This window comes from Micromys minutus (assembly GCF_963924665.1).
Source record: "Micromys minutus genome assembly, chromosome: X".
In the NCBI taxonomy this organism is placed as follows: Eukaryota; Metazoa; Chordata; class Mammalia; order Rodentia; family Muridae; genus Micromys; species Micromys minutus.
Window position 1 is genome coordinate 119,286,541 of NC_137970.1, and position 22,779 is coordinate 119,309,319.

Consider the following 22,779-nt stretch of genomic DNA (forward strand, 5'->3'; position numbering starts at 1 on the left):
TATGTCGAATTTTTTGAGGAACCACCAGACTAATTTCCAGAATGCTTGTACCAGTTTTCAATCCCACTAACAATGGAGGAGTGTTCCTCTTTCTCCACATCCTCCCCAGCACCTACTGTCACCTGAGTTTTAGATCTTAGCCATTCTGATTGGAATGAGGTGGGGAGGTGTAATCATAAGGTGGTTTTGATTTGCATTCCCCTTACGACTAGGGATGTTGAACATTTCTTTAGGTGCTTCTCAGTCATTCTATATTATTCAGCTGAGAAGTCTCTGTTTAGCTCTGTACCTCATTTTCAATAGGATTCTTTGATTCTCTAGAGTCTAACTTCTTGAGTTCTTTGTAGGTATTGTATTATAGCCCTCTATCAGATATAGGATTGGTAAAGATCTTATCCCAATCTGTTGGTAGCTGTTTTCTCTTTATGACAGTATCCTTGGCTTGATAGAAACCTTGCAATTTCATGAGCGCTAATTTTCTACACCTATTATCCTTAGGTTTGGTTCTCTCATTATGTCGTGGATATCCTGGATGTTTGGGGTTAGTAGCTTTTTGATTTTTGCATTTTCTCTGAATGTTGTGTTAATGTTTTCTATTGTTATCTTCTGTTCCTAAAATACTATTGTAGTCTATCTGTGATCCTTGCATCTATGAGTCCTGATTTCTTTCCTAGGTTTCCTATCTCCATAGTTGTGTCTTTTTGAAATTTCATCATTGTTTCCTTTTCCATCTTTAGATCCTGGATTGTTTTGTTCAATTCATTCACCTGTTTGGTTGTTTTTTCTATAAATTTTAAGTGATTTTTATGTTTCCTCTTTAGGGACTCTTACTTGTTTATGTATGTTCTTCTGTATTTCTTTAATGGAGTTATTCATGTGCTCCTTGAAGACCTCTATCATCACCATAATGCATGATTTTAAATCCAAATCTTGTTTTTCTGGTGTGTTGGGATATCTACTACTTGCTGTGGTGGCAGATCTGGGTTCTGGTGTTGCCAGATTGTGTTGGTTTATGTTTCTTAGATTGTTGCACTTGCCTCTTGCCATCATGTTATCTTTGATACTCTCTGGTCTTGTTTTCTCTGACTGGAGCTTGTCTCTTCTATGGGCCTGTGGGTCTGTGGGCTTAGGAGTGAGAGTGTTCCTAGGTAATCAGCTATCTGCAGGCAGGTTGTGGGTCCCTATGGCAGTGGAAAAGCTCTGGGGATATCTGCTTTCAAGTCTATAATGACAAATCATCAAATCTTTACACAGAGCTCTGTATGTACCGGTATACATGTTATTATAACCACACACACACACACACACACACACACACACACACACACACGTCAAATAGTAGTATATAAAATATATTTTCTGTTGTTTAGAAAACTATACTGCACTCTAATCTTGGAGTACTCTAATTTCTAATATGGTCAGAAGTTAAGTAGGGGGAAATGTTTTAAATAATGCTGGCTATTTTAATGTAGTAGTTTCTCTCTCTCTCTCTCTCTCTCTCTCTCTGTGCCTGTATCTTTGATCATTAATCAATATAAACTATAGATGTTTTCTATTGGTTTTATGTTATAAGAAATTAACCCTGAACATATTTATACATTCATACATTTTATGCAATGAAGGGAATTGATCAATTAGCTTTGTTACTGTTATTATTCAACTGTTAAGCTAGAATATTTATTGCAGACATGAGTTCAATGCCAACTTAAATGTTATAAAGTTGCTATGACACATTCAGTTATCATAGTGTTATTTAAATATGTATTATATATATATATATATATATATATATATATATATATATATATATATATGCAATGATTACTGTAAAAGGTTTAAAGTAGATCATCAATCTTCATAAAAATGACCCTTTAAGCTGGGTCATGTGTGAGCTGAAATGCAATTCAAGGAACACATGATAGTCAACAAGCCAATAACAATGAGATATTAAAAGTAAAACACTAACATTTTATGTGCCTTCAAAATTCTAATTTAGTCACATTAGTTTGTTTACCAGGCATTCATGAAAATGTGATGCTGATGTGTGTAATATCACTGATTACTAAAAAGGAAAAGCATTCTGCTTATTTCTCTTGTCTACATACTTTTGTTTCTTAAATGTAAAAACATCGAAGATCTTTGTTAACAAATTTTGCTGCCTGATGTAATAACACTAACTTGTACTTTAATTATATTTTCCAACAATACAAAGAACTAATTTATTTCTACAGCTGTATGTCTAAGAGACTAAACTTCTTTAGAGAGTTTTTTTTTCATTATAGAAATTTACAAAATTTTAATGAAGTATATTATGTGACAAAATTAATTTTCTAAAAGAAGTTGTACATAGTGGGTGCCCAAAAATGAAACTTTATATTTATAAACAATAATAAATGCAGCGTGCTCCTTGACCAGCGAGGAAAGAGGACCACCAGCAGAGGATTCTTCTCAGATCACACTTTATTGTGGGAGCCTCTTGATTAAAGGGGAGAGCAGGAAGCGAGAGGGCCCCGAACTACCCTAGCTGTCTGCTTACATATGGAGAAGCGCATACAGGCTTGCCATGATTGGTTGTCACCAGTCTGTTGACACCAGAGGCCTCGGGATTGGCCTGAGATAGGTTATGTACTGCGCATGAGCAGAGTGCAGCACCTTAGCTGACAAGAGCATTACTATATATGGAGTTGTTTACCTCAAACCTTGAGGGAGCCAGTACCATCTTGTAATGGCATCTGCATTCAGCTCCTCACAGTTCCCCCTTCTGTTTTAACTTGAGCACAATCAACATCGGACTTACTCCCGTAGAAGTCTCCACCTCATGATGTGTGGACTGCTCGAAGGAGGCCGTGTCCAAGGCGCACCTTCTCCCATGCAATGGGAACTAGCCCAGGGAGGTGCAAAGGCTATGCCAAAGACCCGGTTTTACACGCGCCTTCCCCAGTGCAATGAGACAACGTGGTCTCGTGGGGGTGCAAAGGCCTCATGTGCAACATAACTTAAGTGCTCTTTAAGGCTGAGAGCCAAATTTGGGGTGAGGCACCATCCTCCAATGCAGCAAATGCCTGGGTAATAGCAACCTTATCTCGCTGAGTCTGGGTGCACAGCCAGCACACCAACCATAGACAAAGTATGCAACCTCCCAGACAGCAAGCTATAAACAACCTCACCCCCACCCATTATTTAAAGTAGGACACAGTAGAGGAGAGCCAAGAAGTAAGTCCCGCAGCAAATCCAGGATCTACGTGAGTAGCATTGATGGAAGTCACTGCTCTTCTCAGTTCGTAAAGGTTGGCATTGAAATTTTTGGACCAATATGGGCTTGGGGAACGCTGATAATATTCCCCATCTCAGGTCTGCTGCGGTCTTGGTCTCCATTGCTGTCAGTGACAGGAGCAGCAGGGACATCTTCTACCGAGGTCGACTCATTCTTGACAGGGCGCATCAGCCGGGCTGGGACCCAATGAGGTGTTTCTTTTCCCTGGGGGAAAACACAAACAGCACCCCTGGATCTCGATATAACCGGATCCGGTCCATACCATTTATTATCCAGCACATCTTTCCACATAACTAGCCTCTCCTCATCTAGTGGTCCCTCTGAGGCATGCCTGTGTGTGGCTGATTTTCCATCATCATTTAGATGCAAAAAATTAAGGGTAAAGAGTGCAAGAGAGATTCTTTCCAGAGGGGGGAGCTCCTTCTGCTATACCCCCTTTTTGTTTTTGTAAACATTCTTTAAGATTTCTATTGGTCCTTTCAACAATGCCTTGGCCTTGATATTATATTAAAATTATCTTGACCTATAAATATAAATTTGATTACAAGTATTTAAATTTCAACTGTCCTTACCTATTCTACATCAATAAATCACCAGAAATTTTATCAATTTAATTAAGCATTCTAATTGTATTAGCTAATCAGGTATTTCTACTTTTGGAATCATGTAAATGGATTGTAGATGATCATGTGCAATTGGATAAAACAACAACAATTAAAACAATAAATTCTTGAAAGTGAAGAGCCTACCTTAGATTTCTTGCTAATCTCAAGAGAACATTATTTGAGAGAGGCTATTTATATTACGAAAGTATGTTTGGCTGCACTGTATGTACAAGCTCTTTCTTGGCAATGATGATCATTTATCTGCTTATTGTAATAGCAAGAGACTAATTAATAGTTAAATGATAATAAATTCAATGCAGTAAAATGAAAGTAGTACTATATACTCAATTGAGTTGTTGGGAAGATTAAGGTACTATGTAAAAATAAAACACAGAAAGCATTTAACAAAGCCTAAATATGCATTGCTTTTACGAATTTTCATTTAACTAATATATATTAAATTTTAATCATAGAGCAAGGTTTGGGATAGGTTTGGTATTACAATATTTAAAATAGAGTTTTGATTTTTTTTTTGCAGATTGCAGTCCTCTACCTTTTATTATTTCATTGGAATTTTTAATTTCTTTTACTAATTTTTAAAAATATATTGTGTAAAGTACTGTTTTTCTGATTTATTTTTTAGTGCAACTGTCATTTGGATATAGGACAAATACTGATTTTCTGTGTTAATTTGTACCCTGATACTTTGCTGAAAGTGTTTATCACCTATAGAAGTTTTCTGATGGAGCCCCAAGTGTCTGTGATACATAAACTTATATGGTTTGCAAATAATTTGATTATGACTTCTTTCTCATCCTTTTGTGTCTCCTTTATCTCTTTCAACTTTTCTCATTGTCCCTAATAAAATTTTAACATTTTATTAAACACGAGTTTAAAATGTAGATATCTTGTTTCACTATTTACCATATTGACTATGAACTTCTATATTACCTTGATCATATTGAGAAAAATGTTGTACCCTATACTTCATTATTTTTATCATAAAGGAATTCTGGAATTTGTTAAAAACTTTTGTGTTAAATAAGATGATTACATGAATTTTTTGAGTCAATTTATGTGGTAGATTGAACTTACTGATTTATGTATATTGAAGCATATCTGTATTTCTCCTAAAGAGCTGAGTTGATCATGATGGAATGGTCTATTGTATGTGTTCTTGAATTTGATTTTCAAGTATTTTAATGAAAAGTTTTGGTGCATACATGTTCATTGGAGATATTGATTTATAATATTACAATTTCCTTTTTGTTGTGTTTTTATCTTTTTGTGTGTTTGTGGTTTTGAGTTAATGCTTATGCTGTTTTCTATAATTTGAAATCCTCTTTCACTTCCTGTTTTTTGCAGTAATTTAAAGAATGTTCATTGGTGTTATTTCTTTGAAGATCTAGTAATACTCTAAGCAGAATCATTCTGGCCTTGATCTTTTCTTAGAAGATTTTTAATTACCACTTTTACTTTATAGAATGTCAAATTCCTACTTAAATTATTCATTTCCTCTTGATTTAACTTTGGACAGTCTCATATAACTAGAAATTCATTCATTACCTTAATATTTTCCAGCTGGGTGTAAAATAGATTTTAAAAATATGAATTTTTTATGATTCTCTATTTCCTATGTGTCTGTTATAATACTTCTGTTTTCTCCTCTCATTTTGAATTTAGTGCCTATTATATTCTTTCTTTATTTCCCTTTTTATTTTTCTTTTAATTTATACTATAGACATGAACTACATCCAATATTTCCTCACTCCTCAGAGTATCCTCATCTCCTTTCTCCCTCAGATCTACTCCTTCTCCATTTCTTTTCAGAAAATGGATATCCCAGGGATATCAACCAAACTCAGTAGCATTTTTCAAAAGTTTACTAGATTGATTTTATTCCTTACCATTCTCACATATATTGTGGATACTTATAATTTTATGATGACATATAAATACTAGAATTCAAATATAGAAGACATGAAATATGTGGCTTTCTAAGTACAGAAGAAGATGTGCTAATTTGTTCAGGTTGGCATTAAAGTTATTACTATATAGACGATGCAGACCTCATATTTGAAATTTGCCTACTCCAGTCTTTTGAGAAACTTGTATTAAAATCTTCTTTTAAATTGAGTCGTAAAATTATTCCCACATTTCTAAATAATATTCTAAATATTATATATTTTCATGTGAAAATATGATATTGACTTAAAGTGGATGGATTTATCATTTAGTTGAACTTATTCCATTAGAAAATACATTTTAAACATATAATTATTACACTATATCTAATCATCACTTACATATATGGAATGATTAAATATAGTGTAGTGATTTCATTTACATATACAATGTTACATAATATTAATGCCACCTCAATGATATATCTCTACCACCTCAAATAATTATACTATTTTGTTAAAATTATTCAAGTATTGTATTTCAGTTCAGTTTTGTAAAATCAATATTCGATGTGTACATTTGTCATTGTACTATTTTTGAAATGTGTTAATATTTATTATCTATTTTCTCCTTGACTTGCTTAAATGCCTTGAAATTATATTAAGTTTGCCAGATGTGTGAAAGCATTTCAATACTATTTTTTCTGTTCTATCTTTATCCCTTTATCTTGTAGGCACGGCAATTTTTGGAGAAAAGGTTTTGAGAGTGAGTACACATCCCTGCTTCCTCCACTGGAAGTCTTGCCTAGCAGTAGGAGTTAGCTACTTCAGGCTGCATATCTCCTGCTGCTAGGGAGTCTCAATTATGGTCATTCCCCTATATCTTCCCAGATGCCCCACAGTCCCAGGTCTCCCATATGTTGTTCCATATATGCTCCCTTTCTAATATCCCTTTTCTCTCCCAACACTCTAGCCCCAGCCCCGCTCACTTAAAACCTCATAAACAGCCCTGTTCCTTTCCCCAAGCCTGTATCAGGTCTTTCTTTTCATCTACTTCTCTGTCCATTTTACTTTTCTTTCTGAGTGTGGTTTAAGAATCCTCCCTTTTGCCCTCCTTGCTATTAAACTTCTTTAGTACTATGGATTGTAGCACGATTTTCCTGTACTTTATGACTAATATATACTTATATGTAAGGATACACCATGTATGTAATTCTGGGTTTGGGTTACCTCACTCTGGATAATATTATCTAGTTCTATCCATTTGCCTGCAAATTAGATGATGTCCCTCTTTTTAATGGCTGAGTCGTATTTCACTGTATAAATGTGCCACATTTTCTTCTTTTCTCATTAATTTCTTTATTCACTTTACATATAGATCACAGTTCCCTCTCTTTCCAGTTCTCCTAGCCCCTTCCTCAGGCCCTCTCCTGCTATTCTCTAAGAAAGAGGAGTGCCCCACCCAGAATTTCACCCCACCCTGGCACAAGAAGAAACAACAGGATATCACATTCTCTCTCACTGAAGCCAGATAAGAGAGCAAAGTTGGTGGAATATATTCCAAAGACATGCAACAGATTTAGGGACAGGCCCTAGCCACTTGGTGGTTAGTGGTTCAGTCTCTGGGAGTCCACGTCACTTGATTTCTGTGGAGTTGCTATTCACTCCAGGTTTCTAAGTCCTTGCCCCTAAATTTACCTCAAGAATCTACAATCTTTATCCAATGTTTGACTGTGGGTCTTTCATCTGTTTCAGTCAGCTACTGCCTGAAGTCTGTCAATGAAAGCATAACAGAATATCATTAATAGTGTCAGAGATTCTTATGTCTAAAGTGAGGCTAGTTTTCTCTATTCATACCATCACTTCTTGTAGATAGGACAAATGTAGGGTTGAAGGTTTTGTGAGTGAGTTGGTGTTCTTATCCTTCCACTGAGGATTCTGCCTGACCGCAGGTGGTAGCCACTTCAGGTTCCATCGCCTCCACCACTGGAAGTTATCAGAAAGAGTAACCCACATAGATGCCTGGGAGCCTCACCAACCATCTTCTGATTTTCATTCACTATATAGGTCCTTTCCTTGTCTCTCACCAAACCTTATTCTGATCACTAACTTATGCCCTTCCCTATCCCCTCTCCCACAGAGTTGGCTGCCTCCACCTGCTTTCAATAACTATTTTATTTCCTATTTTGAGTGATATTTAAACATCCATATTTGGGCCTTCCTTATTACTTAGCTTGTTTTCATATGTGGATTATAGCATGTGTTTCCTGTATTTTGTGGCTAATATTCACATATAAGTGAGTACAATCCATGCATATACTTTTGGGTCTAAGTTACATCAATCAGTTGATGTTTTCTAGATCTATTCACTTGCCTACAAATTTCATGATGTCCTTGCTTTTAATATCTGAGTAGTATAAAATTGTATACATAAACCACATTTCTTTATCCACTCAAGTTTTGAATTCTTTCTTTTTTTTACCTGATATTTTATTTATTTACACTTCAAATGTTATCTCTTTCCTGGTTTCCCCTCTGAAAACACCCTATTCTCCTTCATCCTGCTTCTATGATGGTACTCACTTAACCAGCTACCCACTCCTGCCTCCTTGACCTAGCATTTTCCTACACTACACTGGGCATCAAGCTTTCCTCAGATTGATGTATGAACAGGCAATCCCCTGCTACATATTCAGCTAGAGCCATGGGTACCTCCATGTGTACAATTTAGTTGGTTGTTTAGTTCCTGAGAGCTGGGGGTAGACTCTAGTTGGTTGCAATTATTTTTCTCTTTAAGGGGTTGCAAACCCCTTCAGCTCCTTCAGTCCTTTCTCTAACTCCTCCATTGGGGACTATGAACTCAGTCCAATGGTTGGCTATGAATATTTTACTCTGTATTTGTCAGGCCATACCAGAGCCTCTCAGGAGACAGTTATATCAGACTCCTGTCAGCAAGCACTTCTTGGCATCAGCAATAGTGTCAGGATTCACTGGATGGCATTTCATTCAGTCCCCGATCCACATTTTTTTTTCTCCATATTTCCTCCCCTGAGTATTTTGTTCCCACTTCTAAGAAGGACTGAAGCATCAACTCTTTAGTCTTTCTTCTTCTTGAGCTTCATGTGGTCTGTGAACTGTATATTGGCTTTTCCAAGTTTTGGGGTTAATATCTACTTCTCAGTGAGTATATACCATGTGTGTTCTTTTGTGATTTTGTTACCTCATTCAGGATGATATTTTCTAGTTCCATCCATTTGCCTAAGAATTTCATGAAGTCAATGTTTTTATTTGCTGAGTAGTATTCCATTGTGTAAATATACCATATTTTCTATATCCATTCTTCTGTTGAGGAATATCTGGGTTCTTCCTTGCTTCTGGATATTATAAATAAGGCTGTTATGAACATAATGGAGCATGTGTTCTTACCATATGTTTGAATACCTTTGGGTATAAGCCCAGATGTGGTATAGATGAGTCCACAGATAATACTATTTCTAATATTCTGAGGAACCACCAGACTGATTTCCAAAATGGTTGTACCAGATTGCAACCCCACCAACAGTGGAGGAGTGTTCTTCTTTCTCCACAATCTCACCAGCATCTGCTGTTACCTGAGATCTCATCTTAGCCATTATGACTGGTGTGAGGTGGAATCTCAGGGTTGTTTTGTTTTGCATTTTCCTAGTGTCTAAATTTTTTTAAACATTTCTTCAGGTACTTCTCAGCCATTCAGTATTCCTCAATTGAGAATATTTTGCTTAGCACTATACCCAAAATTTAATAGGGTTATTTGGTTCTCTGAGGTCTAACTTCTTCTATTCTTTCTACATATTAGATATTAACCCTCCATCAAATGTGGGACTGTGGTGGCACCCATCAGTAAGATTTGATAAAGGAGGCAGAGGTATGAGAATCATTTGTTCAAGCCCAGCCTGGGCTATACATTTCTATATCCATTCTTAAGTTGAGGGACATCTAGGTTGCAACCAGTTTGTAGTTATTATGAAGAAAACTGTTATGAATATAATGGAGCATGTGTCCTTATTATATGTTGGAGCATCTTTTGGGTACATGCCCTCAAGTGGTATAACTAGCTCTTGGAGTAGAACTAGCTCCAGTTTTCTAAGAAACCACCAAAATTATATGTAAACTGGTTGTATAAGTTTGTACTTCAACCAGTAATGGAGACACATTCTTCATGCTCTAAATTATTGTCAGCATATGCTGTGATGTGATTAATCTTTTGATTCTAATGGGTATAGCACAGAATCTCAGAGTCATTTTGGAATGCATTTCCCTAATGACTAAAGATGTTGAACATTTCTTTTTTTTTTTTAATTATGTTATTGGATATTCTCTGTATTTACATTACAAATGATATACCCATTCCTTCCCCTACCATCCTCCTTCTCCCTGACCTTGTTTCCATGAAAGTGCCCCCTCTCCTAATCACACTCTCTACCTCAGCACCTTGGCATTCCCCTACACTGGGAAAATGCACCTTTACTGAACCCAAGGCCTCTGCTCCCATTGATGCCAGACAATGCTGTCCTCTGCTACATATGCAACTCAAACCATGGGTCTCTCCATGAGTGCTTAATGGTTTGTGTTTTAGTCTCTGGGAGCTGTGGAGGGTTTGGTTGGTTGATAATGTTGTTCTTCCCATGAGGTTGCAGACCCTTTCAGCTCCTTCAGTCCTTTCTCTAGCTTCTTCATTGGGGTCCCTGCGAACATCCAGTGGTTAGCTGCAAGCTTCCTCATCTGTATCTGTATGATTCTGGGAGAGCCTCTGAGGACGCACCCATATCTGGTTCCTGCCAGTAAGCACTTCTTGGCATCAGCAATAGTTCTTGGGTTTGGTGGCTGCATATGGGATGGATCTCCAGGTGAGGCAGTCTCTGAATGATCTTTTCTTCAATCCCTGCTCCTCTATTTGACCTGACATTTCCTCCCGTGATTGTTTTGAATCCTTTCTAAAAAGGACTGAGGCATCCACATTCTGGCCTTAATTCTTTTTGACCTTCATAATGTCTGTGAATTAATTCTTGTGTATTTAGAACATTTGGGGGCTACTATCTTTAAATGCTTCTTGGATATTAAAGATTCCTTTCTTGGGAATTCTCTCTTTTGCTCTGTACCCTCTCTTTAATTGGGTTATTTGGTTTGCTAGTGTCTAATTCTTTTTTTTTTTTTTTTTTTTGAGCAAGAGATAAATTTTGATAATTTATGATTTTCATTTCAAATATCCCGTCTCCTGGTTGCCCCCTCCTCCCTTCTCCTGCCTTTATGAGGCTGTTCTAGGTTTCACCCACCCAGTCTTACCTTACCAGCCTGGCAATCCCCTACACTGGGGAAAATGATCCTTCACAGGACCACAAGCTTCTCCTCCTATTGACGGTTATCTAATTTCTTGAGATATTTATATCTTATGGACACTAGTCCTCTATTGAATATTGGGTTGTTGAAACTCTTCTCCCAATTTTTTGGTTGCAGTTATGTCCTACTAATGGTTTCCTTAGACTATCAAGAGCTTCTCATTTTCAAGAGGTCCCATTTACCAGTTATTAATCCTAGTATCTGAGCTATTGGTGTTCTGCTCAGGAATTTGTCTCCTGTGACAATAAGTTTAAGGCTATTCACCACTCTCTTCTAATACAATTATTGCATCTCATTTTATGTTGAAGTCATTGAATCGCATAGACTTGAGTTTTGAGCAAGGTTATAAATATGGGTATATATCTCTGTGTGTGTATATCTTGAAGGTTCTTCCATGGCTTTTCTTTTATTACTGTCCATAAGTGTGTGTGTGTGTGTGTGTGTGTGTGTGTGTTTAGTTCTACATGTTTGAATAAGTTCCATTATCAGTCTCCATATATTTATGCCAATCCCTTGCAGGATTTTATCAGTTTTTCTCTGCAGTACAGCTTGAAATTGGTGATAGTGATATATCTAGAAGTTCTTTCATTATGTAGGACTGTCTGTGCTTTCCTTTTTTTTTCATATGAAGTTGAGAATTGCTATTTCAATGCCTGCAAAAAATTTGTTAGAATTTGTGTTGAAATTGCATTAACTCTATATATTGGTTTTAATACCTTGGCCATTTTTATTATATTAATCTTAAACATCCATGATCATGAGAGATCTTTTTATCATTTGATATCATCTTCAATTTCTTCCTTCAAAGACTTGAAGTTCTTGTTATATTGGTCTTTCACTTTCTTGGTTAGAGTTAGATCAAGTTATTTCATATTATTTATGGTTATATTATAGGATATTGTTTCACTAATTACTTAGCTGCTTATCATTTGTACTAAGGAGGAATATTGTTTTTATTTGTTTTAATTACTTCGATATCCCTTCTCTTTGCTGAAATTGTTTATCAGCTGAATGTATTATGTGGTAGAATTTTTGTTGTTGCTCATGTATATTTTATGTAATCTGGGAATAGCAATGTTTTGACTTCTTCTTTTGCAATTTTCCCCTTGATCTCATTTACTTGTCTTTTGAGTCTAGCTATAAATTCAAGTACTATAAATAACAGATACAAAGAAATATGGCATCATTTTGTTGACCATGATTATAGTGGAGATAATTTAAGTTTCTCTCCATTTAAGTTGATGTTAGCTATTGCCTTTCTTTTTGTTGTATTTATTGAGTTTGGATATGGGACTTACACCCCTAAACCCTCCAAGATTTTTATCATGTTTCAAATGCTGTTTTTAGCATAGGATGAGATGATCATGAGGTTTGCTTTTATCTCAGTTTATTAATTTGTTGGATTGTATTGTTGAAGTTTTGAACACTGAACCGTCCTTGTATTCATGGAATGAAGCATACTTAATCATGGCGGATAAAGTTTTGATGCCTTCTTGGATTCAGTTTGCAAATGTTTTATTTATTTTTTGCATCGATGTTTATAAAGAAAAATGGTCTAAAATTTTCTTTCTTGAGTATTTGTGTCGTTTAGGAATCAGGGAGACTTTGGCCTCAAGAATGAGCTTGGCAATATTCTTTCTGTTTCAATTTTGCAAATTATTGATGAGTATTTGGACTACTTATTTCTAAAGTCTTGTAGAATTCTGTGCTAAAACAATAAGACCCTGAGGTTTTTGTTTTTCTTTCTGTCTTTTTTTTTTTTTTTTTTTTTTTTTTTTTTTTTTTTTTTTTTTTTTAGGGAGTGGGGAGGAGATTTCATTTCTTCTTCTATTTCCTTAGGGTTAATAGAACTATTTAGATTGATTTCCTTATCTTGATTTAACTTTGTTAGGTTGTATCTCCATCTAAAAAATACTGCATTGCATTTGGATTTTTCAGTTCTGTGGCATACAGAATTTATGATATAAGACATAATGATTCTTTGGCTTTCTTCAGTGCTTGTTATGCACCTCCTTTTCATTTCTGATTTTTAATTTTTTATATTATCTCTTTACCTTTGAGTTAGTTTGTTTATATTGTAGATTTTCTCAAAGTACCAGCTTTTGGTGTCATTGATTCTATGTATTCTTCTCTATGTTTCAGAACTTCCATGTGTATGTAGGCTTTTTGTTGTTTTGGTTGTTATTAAAGACCAGCCTTATTCCATAGTGATCTGATAAGATTCATGAAATTATTTTGATCATCTTGTATCTATTGAGGCCTGTTTTGTGATGGATTATGTGGTCAGTTTGGGGTGCTGAGAAGAACATATAATCTTCTGGTTTAGGATGAAATGTTCTATAGATGTCTGGTAAATTCATTAGTTTTATAACTTTTCTTAGTTTCATTGTGTCTTTGTTCAGTTTTTGCTTCCATGATTTGTCCACTGATGAGAGAGGGGTGTTGAAATATCCCATTATTACTGTATGTGATGCAATATATTCTTTGAGCTTTAGTAGAATTTCTTTTATGAATGTGGGTGCCCTTGCATTTGTATTCAGGACTGGAAGATCATCTTGACAGATTTTTTTTTTCCTGGGATGAGCAAAAAGTGCCCTTCCTTATGTTTCTTGATGACATTTGGTTGAAAATCTATTTTACTCGATATTAGAATGGTTACTCCAGCTTGATTCTTGGAACTATTTTCTTAAAAAGTTTTTCCCAGTCTTTTACTCTGAGGTAGTGTCTATCTTTGTCACTGATAGGAGTTTCCTGTATGCAGCAAAAAGCTGCATCCTGTTTTCATATCCAGTCTTCCAATCTTATAGTCAAAGTCTTTTTATTGGGGAATTGAATCCATTGATGTTAAGACATATTAAAGAATAATGATTGTTGTTTCCTGTGATTTTTGTTGTTAGAGTTAGAATTATGTTTGTTTAAGTTTCTTCTTTTGGGTCTGTTGTAAGTAGGTTATTTTCTTGTTTTTCCTAGGATATAGTTTCCCTCTTTATGTTGAAGTTTTCTTTTTATTATCTTTTGTAATGCTGGGTTTGCGGACAGATAACATATAAATTTGGTTTTGTCCTGAAATATATTGGTTTCTCCATCTGTGGTAATAGAGAGTTTTGTTGAATTTAACTTGTGCTGACATTTGTGTTCCCTTAAGGTCTGTGTAACATCTTTCCAGGATCTTCTAGCTTTCCTAATCTCTTTAGAGAAGTCTGGTATAATTCTGATTTGCCTGCCTTTATATGTTACCTGTCCTTTTCCCCTTATTGCTTTATTATTCTTTCTTTGTTTTGAACATTTGGTGTTTTGACTATTATGTGTTGGGAGATATTTCTTTTCTGATCCAATCTATTGGGAATTCCCTAGGCTCTTTGTATGTTCATGGTCATCTTTTTCTTTAGGTTAGGAAAGTTTTCTTCTATGATTTTGTTGAGGATATTTAGTGGGCCTTTTAGTTAAAAGTCTTTGGTCTCTTCTGCACCTATTATCCTTAGTTTTGTTCTTTTCATTGTGTCCTGGATTTCCTGGATGTTTTGGGTTAGGAGCTTTTTGATTTTTTGCATTTTCTTTGACTGATATGTCGATGTTTTCTGTTATCATCTGCCCCTGAGATCCTCTCTTCCATCTTTTTAATTATGTTGTTGATGCTTGCATGTATGACTCCTGATCTCTTTCCAAGGTTTTCTATCTCCAAGCTTGCCTTTGTGTGATTTCTTTATTGTTTCTATTTATGTTTTCAATTCCTTCACTTGTTTGATTATGTTTTCCTATAGCTCTTTAAGTGATTTTTGTGTTTCCTCTTTAAGGGCTTTGATTTGTTTATGTGTTTTCACCTGGTTGTCCTATAATGTGTTAAGGGAGTTATTCATGTTTCTCAAGGATCTCCATCACCCTCATGAAGTATACTATTATGTCCAAATCTTGTTTTTCTGGTGTGTGTTGGTATATCCACTATTTGGTGGGGTAGGGGACTTGGGTTCTGATTTGCCACCTTTACTTAGTTTCCATTGCTTAGGATCTTGTGCTTTTCTTTTGACATCTTGATATCTGTGATGTTAGGTAATCTTGTTTCTGTCTGGAGCTTGTCTCTCCTGTGGGTCTGTGAATGTGTTGTCCCAGAAGAGAGATTCCTCTTGTGTGTTCAGCTCTCTGTTGGTAGGCTTTTAGTTCCCATGGCAGTGGCCTAGCTTTGGCTTTGAGACTGAACCATTCAGTCCTAGGCTGTTCTCTGCTACCTGTGCCCCAAGAGTTCCCTATGGCCTTTTCCCTGATAGTCAGTGAAGAACAAAGTGTGAACTCGCCCATGGGCTCAAGAAAGAGAGTCCTCTTGCAGCTCCTTTGGCTGTTCAGCCATCTGCAGACAGGCCACAAGTCCTTAACTGATTTTTTTTCTGATAACACAACAATTAATCCAAGGGAGTTTGCAGTTTCATTAGAAGTATTTTGTTTCTTTAAAATACCAAATAGTAAATTCTGCTAGGTAATTGATGCAAAATCCAAATACCATAATTAAAAATTCTTTTCTAGTAAATGGACTACAGAAATAACTCCTTTGAAGTAATGGCAAGCATAACAAATAGTGTAATAATTTAGACTTTGTATTGATACAGAATAACTCTAAAGTACTCATTATTATTTCTAAATATTTAAAGAGATGTGTTTCTAGTTTTAAAATGGCATACCTATTGTAGGACATAATTTAACTAATCTATATCCTGTGTAATAATGTATAATAAATCTCTCTTTTAGACACAGGGACTGATAGATATTATTTTTTCCATTTCAGTTATTATAAAATGTGAATTGCTTCTTATTAAGCTCTTATAAAATTATATTTACAAAATCATGCTTATGTTTTTGTATGTTTATAAGGCAAAAAATATTAATTTATTCTCTTGAGTAAAAATGCTTTTAAAATGTTTTTTTGTTAGGAATTAATTAAATTGTCAGCAGACTTTCACGTAACTTAGAAATTCTTACAATTTTTATTTAAAATATTAGACAAAATCTGGTTTGTCTTAGAGGGAAAACTGCCTATATTTAAATGGAACAAATCTAATCTCATGTTTAGAGAGGTACTGAGAAAAAATTAAATTGATAAGCCAATTTCTGAAAAACATACTATTGCATAAGGTAACAACAAAATGTCTGCATAAATATTGGAAAGGGCATGAATTTGAAAGTGAGTAGGGAGCATGTGAGGAGTTGGAGGGATTAAAATGTTATAATACACTATCCATGTATGAAAGTATTAAAAATAAAGAAAAATAAATTTAGAAATGACAGCATATTCAAAGAACAAATTACTAATGCCACCAATCAGATAACTATGTATTTAAAAATGTTATAAGGTGGATCTAGTTATAATAGTGAGGAAATGACGAAAATACTATCACAGCCAGCCAGTTAGACTGAAAACTGGATTTTGGTATTTAAGGATTTTGGCTGGAGAAATACATCCCAGAAGCTCAGTGTGATTAGCATATAGAACTGAACTGGGGGTCTGAGTTAATGCAGAAGGCGATACAGAAGGTTATTACATATATCTAAGCATGGTTGCAGGGTTTCTGGTATTCACATGACCAAGGAGGTGGGTTTAACTAATCTCAGTAAGAACAGTCTCTGTAGGAAAAAAAGTCTACGTATCATAAATATCCATGAGGGAGAAAGCTCTGTTGGACAAATTCTGCACATACTGCCAATGCTCATACTTGTTACCCTACCTTTGAAGGCTTTCACATGCCTCCAGTCCTCACCCCATGGGAAGCACTTTACCATAATTCTATGGATCTCGGGTTCTAGAATATCTGACATGGCTAGCTTGTGTTAACAGCATCCATTCACTTAAAATTTCACTAAGTAGTGGGTTTCTTTGCTAGATACATAAATATTAGTGCTTTGTTGGTGCTGCTTTGCTTTTAAACAAATCATAATTTGTTTTGTTTTGTATGTAATCTAACAGAAGAAAACTTTTATTTAAATAAAATATGAAGCCAGTATGTTTGACTATATTTTTATTTAAGTAGAGCTTTGAGGACAGAAGACACTGTCTTCAAACTAACTCATTAAATAACTTATTATTTGAGAGATTTTTTATGAAGAAATGCAGAAAAAGTATAACAATTCATCACAGAAAGAGAAGTCACAACTAGCTGAAGCAGTTACTGAACCAAAGGCAAACTTAGTAAACCAGTGTTGCCACTGGAAGTATAAAGAATGTGACTTACAAGTAAAATGGTGAGCCAAGGAAAGTTGATACTGAAAATGGCCATCCCAACATGAATGTTAACTGAAGAAACTTTCACATCTAGTACAACTTACAGCAGGACCACTGATCTCATAATCTGTTGGCTCATCTGTTCAGTGTTCTCCTCTAGCAGATTACTGCTCCTATAATCTGTGCAGCGGCTCTTATAAATCTTGCTCAAAAAAGATTTGTAGTAAGACTCTATCTTAAAAACAAACAATAAACAACCTCATTTCAATGGCTATAACATTCTTATGTCTTTTATTCAAGTGCTTATGGCTTTTAGTTACTAGTCTTGATTCATTTAGTAATAAATGTCCTAATGGTTTCTGTCCTATAATATGCAGATGTCATGTTCTTTTATACATGAAAATTTTCCTTCTACTATGAGGCAGAGTCAGTCTTCTTTTCCCTGTTAATGTGGTAATGAGTCAACCATCACTATAGAGACATTTACCTTTCTGAAATCCAAAGTTAACTTCTCTTATTACATTCCTCCCCTCCATCAACTCTCTCTCAGTGTGTATAGGCACTTATTGCCAGTGATCTCCTGACAGTGTGTATGTATGTGTGTGTGCACATGAATACATATATATGCACATATATACCCACACAAACGTATGCACATACAAAAATATAAAAATATATTTTTCCATTAGCCTTTAAAACACATTATTGATATTCATGTCAAGGAGTGGGAAAATGGTTTAGCATTTAGGAGAGTTAGTTTTCTACATTTCCAGAGGAACAAGTTTAGGATGCAGAATCTATAGCAGCCACATGTAACTCGGGCTCTAGGAAATTAGAAAAACAATTTTCATCACTTCATATGAGGGCATTTGCACTCATGTATACAACTTTTCACACAAGTGCACGTGTGCCCGCGCGCACACACAGACACACACACAGAGAAAGAGAAACACACAAACAAAATCATGCTCATATACTAAGTTTAAAAGAAAATTTTTAAAAAGATTATCTCTATTCAGTTGCATGTCATCCTAAAATATATCATTAGTATATAATAAAACATTTCTCAATAAACCAATATCATAAGAAAACAATGTCAACAACTTATGTTGTAATGACATTCAGCAAAATTGTGTCACTTTTCTTTTAAAACATATTTTGAAATATGTTGGCAGGCCTGCTGAGATAGCACCATGAGTAGACAAAGCACAGAGAGGCCTAGGCAGAGCATTCAGAAAAACGTAGCCCTCTGGTTAGTTTGGGGGAACAGGAAATCTGCCATAGGGCCTTGGTATCGGCCCGGAAATTGTCTGTATTGCACACAGACCAAACACTCAGGCCATTTCCCACTGGAAACAGCTGAGATTCAGGGACACAGGCCTGGTGAGACTTCGCTGTACACAGGAGAGAGAGAGACCAGTACCAATCACTGAGAAGATGGCAAGAGGAAAGCACAAGAACTTACCCAATGGAAATCAAGACAACCTGGCAACATCAGAACCCAGCTCTTCCATCACAGCAAGCAGTGAAATGCAAAACACTCCAGAAAAAGAAGGCTCAGACCTGAAATCATATCTCAAGATGATGATGGAGATCTTTGAGAAGAGTTTGAATAACTCAAACAAGAACAGGAGGACAACCATAAACAAATAGAAGCTTTTAAAGAGGAAACACAAAAACACTCAAAGATATCAAAGAACTAGAGGAAAACAGAGCCAAAAAGATGAAGGAATTTAAAATGGAAATAGAAAAAATAAAGAAAACACTAAAAGAGACAATGCTAGGGTGGAAAACCTACAAAAGAAATCAGGAGTCACAGATGCAAGCATCTCCAGCAGACTACAAGAGATAGAAGAGAGAATCTCAGGGGCCGAAGATAACACTGAAAACATAGACAAAACAGTCAGAGAAGATACAAAAGCCAAAATGCTCCTAACACAAAATGCCCAGGAGATTCAGGACACAGTGAGAATACCAAACTTAAGGGTAATAGGAATAAAAGAGGGCAAAGAATATCAACTAAAAGGCACAGTAAATAACTTCAACAAATTGTAGAAGAAAACTTTCCTACCCTTAAGAATGAGATGACCATGAGCATAAAACAAGCCTACAGAACGCAAAGTAGAGTGGACCAGAAAAGAAATTCTCCTTGCCTCATAATAGTCAAAATGCCAAGTATTCAAAACAAAGAAAGAATACTAAAAGCAGTAAAGAAAAAAGGTCATGTAACATACAAAAGTAGACCAATCAGAATCACACCTGATTTCTCAACACCGACTGTGAAAGCTAGAAGATCCTGGACAGACATCATACAGACCTTGGTCTTATTACAATACAATTGTACCTAATAATTAATCTTTTAAAATTATTATTTTAAGTAATAAGTGGGCTGATTGATTTTATCATTTTTATATTCTTTACTTCTCATGTATGCTTTTACACTGAATCACAATTACCAATTATAGGATCTCAACATTATAAAAATAATTATGTCTTATCTTTCATATTGGAATTTAGTTCCAAATTTAAATTTTACTTTTCATTCTAACCCTTAGTTTTAAAATTATAGAAATCAATAAACCATATCTATAAAATTATTATAATCCAGTGTGAAACATGAGATGTAAGTAATAATGGAAACAAGTATTTCATTCATTCCTGATTCTCTTGTAGAGATGAAAAAACACTACAAATATTTTTCTAAAGAGAGATACTAAAATTTATAATTATCAGGTAAATAAATTCAATAAAACTATATTTTATGTTAGTAAGTTTTTCTTTCATTCTAGCCAAACTAGTATAATCCAGATAATTATTTTAAAATGCTGAACAAAGTAGTAAAAAGAAAAGCACTGTAGTGACATTCCTTGGGTAACCAAAGCTACATGTAGTCTGTGGACAGTATACAACACAAGAGCAGGCCCAATCTACATTCATTATAGTTGAGATAAAACTAAGTCTATAAAAAACCATTCTGTTCTAACAGACACTTTATAGCTTTTGGATTGCTTTGTACAAGAATGACATCATAACATATATTACACATATTGTAGGTCCATGAGCAAAAATGGCCCTTAAATATCTTCTTGGATGAAATCTAATGAACAGTTTCTTTTCATCTCATCTAATCTCTTCAACACAGATAACCAGAATTGCTTGGCAGCTAAAGAGCCAAAATATAGGATGGAAGTCAGCATGCAGCTGATTGAGTCCTGAAGCAGAAAGTTAATAAAGTTGGTTCTGGTAGCTACTCAGGTTTTCTCCCTGTTTTGTATTATATCCAGTTATTTTAGGATTTCAGAATGGTGATGGGCATTGAAAAGCAGACATTGACATCAACAGGTCACAAATAAAAATACTTAAAGCATCCAAAGCCAAGTGCAATGTCAATGAGCTTGAATAGAATCAGAAATGTGGAATGAAAAACTTCTGTTAACTCCTAGTTTCATAAAGCTAATTTATTGACCCAGCAATGGCATATTGCTCTTGACAATGATCCACATTCTAAGAGGCCCTTCCAGGATAAAACCAGCCTTTCAGTGAGTACCCACTCAAAATAAAAGATCACATTTAAAAAGAACAATGACTAAATATTTATGAAAAATAATAAGTCAGCTTGTGACTGATTAGTGCAGAGAATTGAGAGTCAGAAATCAAGAAATACCAAGTAATACAATACCTACAACATATTATAGAATATACACAATAATAATTTTTAAATTATTTAAAAATAATTAAGAGAGTCTTATTTTAGATTTTTTTTTCTCAAAATAGGACAGAGGCTATGGGACTTTCTTATCATCTTAATCAGTTATAGACACAATACAGAGGATAGAGAATGACAAAATATGAAAATGAGACTTCCAGAATAAGACAAGTCAGATGATATCTGGAGAATTCAAAGCATAATAAAGATACCTCACTAAATGCCTTGTCTCACACTAGTGGAAGCTTTACAGAGTAAGGGTGGATAATATGGCAAAATTGGGAGAGTTTGCAAATTATTGAGAAGTAAATTAAACTTTTAAACTGGTGAAAAGAAGCCACTAGATGGAAGGATAGGGGAAAGAAATATATCTTTTGACTACATGATTATTGTAGGAAAATAGTTTGGGAGGAGTAGCAGACAAATTTAGGTGTCACAACACAAACTATAAACACCACACTGAAACAGAGAATGAGATCTGGCAGCTAATGAGTTTCCACTCTAAGATACAAATGAAAAGTATCAAAAATTTGATGGGCCTAATAACAAGAAAATGAACCATCCTGATTAAGTCATGGAAAGTTAGATTATAGCATTATAGATTATTCTAGCCTCTATTCAATCTTATCTAGGCCTAGAATATTTCCAGCCTTGTTGCTGAATAAGGTCACTCTTGCTTGTTCTTTCTGAGCCCTGGCTGGCTGGTTCAACACAGCTGTTCTGGTTCAAACACCTCTCCAAGATTACTGATTCAATCTGTCTTCTCACCTGTCCTCTAACTGAATTGCTCTGCTTGGCCACATACTAGCTTTGGAAATGAGTTCTAGTCCTCTGGCTCCTCATTCTCTGGCTTTTTCTGTCTTCATGTGTGTCTACCTTGTTTCACTTTCAACCTGTCTCTGTAAACCTCTCTAGGTATAATTTCCCCTGCTCTTTTTGCACTGCCCCTTAAGTAGCTTTTCTTTACATTCTTTTCTCATGGAATTCAGGCATATCCTGTTGTGCCAAATTATTCACTGATTTACCATTTGTCTGTCCTTCTATTAGACATTACTTTCAAGCCTAGATTCTGCCTATAACACACTATCTTTATGTTCATTGTTTGGGATTAAATGTGTCTATTAATGGTGTGTCTGTATTCCAGCCACATCCTACATAGAAAATGTTTTTCTTTCAGTAAATAACACAATGAAAGAGTTTATAGTGAAATCAAATGTCCTACAACACTTGCTAAAGAAAATATTCTGATAAAACAATATGAAATAAATATTTATTTCCACTTAAAATGAAGGTACATCAAGGAATAAAATGTTGATTGTAGTATACAAATCTACATTCAGTAAATTTTACCTGCATAGTCATTTTATCAATGATAAATTTTGTTGATCATCAGGAATGGGGTGAGCATAGATAAGTTAAATGTTTAACATAAATATATTTTGGAACATGTCTGTCATTGTATTATACAAACACATTAAAACACATTGTAAGTTAATATTTATATTTCTATATAAACATTATGATGCAACTTAATACTGATGATTTACTCATTACTTTATAAGTGTATTGTTATTCATTTATTTCTTCAATGAATTTATATTGAAATCCCAAAGAATATTAAAATCAAGTATTTTTTTTTGTGGAGCTGAACACTTGAGTGTGAATTTCTAGCAGCCATATAAAAAGCCAGACTCTGTATTGTACACTCA

The 22,779-nt window shown here is 34.9% G+C and overlaps 1 pseudogene across 1 annotated transcript in view; it reads right to left on the minus strand.

The window, feature by feature from the left end:
* LOC308415233 (prothymosin alpha-like) overlaps positions 1–22,779 on the minus strand; it is an 87,207-nt pseudogene that overhangs the window by 63,200 nt on the left and 1,228 nt on the right. The window contains exon 2 of the transcript in view: positions 17,469–17,599. The product of the transcript in view is annotated as a prothymosin alpha-like (transcript). The remainder of the gene's footprint in view (positions 1–17,468; positions 17,600–22,779) is intronic.